At 35.2% G+C, this 2,131-nt stretch overlaps 1 non-coding gene across 1 annotated transcript; it reads right to left on the reverse strand.

Moving 5' to 3' along the window:
• Window positions 1-1,484: 1,484 nt before the first annotated feature.
• LOC128286257 (small nucleolar RNA R71) lies at window positions 1,485-1,591 on the reverse strand. The gene has a single exon (XR_008276800.1). It is a non-coding gene; the product is annotated as a small nucleolar RNA R71 (small nucleolar RNA).
• Window positions 1,592-2,131: the final 540 nt, after the last annotated feature.

Here is a 2,131-nt window from a genome sequence, read left to right on the forward strand (position 1 = left end):
TCCCAATCTTGAGATGTTTTCCATTATTATGAACTAAACTCCCTAAATACCTAAGGGAGATGAAACCTAGGATGAATCTTATTACTATTTGAATTATATGATAAATACTTGTTTTTATTCTTAATTGTGAGTTCTAATTCTTACTTTAATATTCCAAGATATTAATTCAGGTTTTGATGTGCTTATTCAGTGGAGCAAAAGTCACTGTTTAAGAGTAGATCCTTCATAATTAAGCAGAGTTGCATGCAATCCTAGAGATAGGACGATATAAATTTGTCAGATTAGAGTCAAATCTAATAAGGGAATCCATAGGTCGAGTTAATGTGACAATAGGGGTTTTAATTAGAAAGAGATTTCAGTTAATCAACCTAGAGTCAGTTGTTTTTAGTCTCGAGAGAGATAATAATATAAATTATGGATTTCTACAGATTAAGTCAAGTGAATAAATCGTCTAATTCAGAAGTAAATAGTGAAGTCTAGGTGGATTCTTCCTTGGGTATTGTCTTCTCCATCGGTTTTCCAAAAAAGTATTTTCCAACTTTTACTTCTGTCGCACTCTTAGTTAATTAGATAATTAGTTTTACTTAAAAACATTGCTTTAATTTTTAGGCTAGATAATAAGATAGTAATTACTAGTACTTTTAGTCCTTGTGGATACGATATTTTCGGTCTCGCCATAACTATACTTCTCTTCGATAGGTGTGCTTGCCTTAGTTGAATTTTTAGTTAGTTTAGTGACCATCATGTTTTTGTCGCTGTTGTTGGGGACTAAGATATTAGGAATGCTTGATTTTTATTACTTTTGCTATTTTTACTTTTATTGCAATTTACATTTTGTTTTTAAGTTTAATTTTTCTTTTCTAAATTTTTCTTTTTAATTGCTTCTGGTAGGTGTCTCTTGTTTATGACTAGGAGGAACCCGTCATGACCTTTGCTTTTTGACAGTGGGATCGAGAGCACAACTCGCAAAAACCGAAGAGAAATAAGGCAAAGTCTACAATACATAGAAGAAGAGCGAGAGGACGATATCCATACTACAACCGAGGAGATGGTTATAATCAGAACAATCCGCTACCTCCGGTGGTTGCTACAAATCCAGTAAATCAGAATCCTGCTCCTTATACTATGTATGATTATGCTAAACCTACTTTAACAGGAACTGAATCGAGTATAGTTAAACCTGTTGTTGCTGTAAATAATTTTGAACTGAACCCTAACACGATTCAAATGATACAACAGTTTGTTCAGTTTGATGGTTTGTAGGACGAGGATCCAAACACTCATTTAGCAAATTTTTTGGAATTCTACGACACCTTTAAGATCAATGGCATTTCTGATGATGCCATTCGCCTTCGATTGTTTCCCTTTTCATCAAGAATAAAGCTAAACAGTGGTTGAACTCATTACCACGAGGGTCAATCACTAATTGGGAACAAATGACCAAAAAAATTTTACTTAAATACTTTCCGCCGGCCAAAACGACAAAATTAAGGAATGATATCTCTTCTTTTGTGCAGATGGATTTAAAAACACTTTATAATGCATGAGAGAGATACAAGTATCTATTGAGAAGGTGCCCTCACCATAGGTTACGTCTTTGGCTACAAGTTCAAACTTTCCACAATGATTTGAATCCCTCAACGAGACAAATGATTGACGTAGCTGCTGGTGGAACTATCAATAATAAGACACCTGAAGAGACTTATGAGTTCATAGAAGAGATGTCACTGAATAATTATCAGTGGCAAGTCATGAGCACAAAGCCAACAAAAGCAGCCGGCATTTTTAACGTCAATTCGATTGCTATGCTTTCAAATCAGGTAAAACTTTTGGATAGCAATATTGATGGTTTACTTGGTTCTACGCAGGTTCATCCAATAATGCAGTGCGATGCAAGTGGAGGTGGAACGAACAATTCAGAATATCCACCCTACGACCCTAACATGGAAAACAAGCAAATGAATTATATGGGTAATAATCCTCGACCTTAAAATAATCCTTACAGTAACACTTACAATGTAGGTTGGAGGAACCACTCAAACTTCTCATAGGGAGGCCAAGGGAATCAAAGACAACCACCTCTCTAGGCTTCCAACAACAACCTTACCAGCAAGACAAAAAATCGAACCTT

Source organism: Gossypium arboreum, chromosome 12 (genome assembly GCF_025698485.1).
Source record: "Gossypium arboreum isolate Shixiya-1 chromosome 12, ASM2569848v2, whole genome shotgun sequence".
Classification (NCBI taxonomy): Eukaryota; Viridiplantae; Streptophyta; class Magnoliopsida; order Malvales; family Malvaceae; genus Gossypium; species Gossypium arboreum.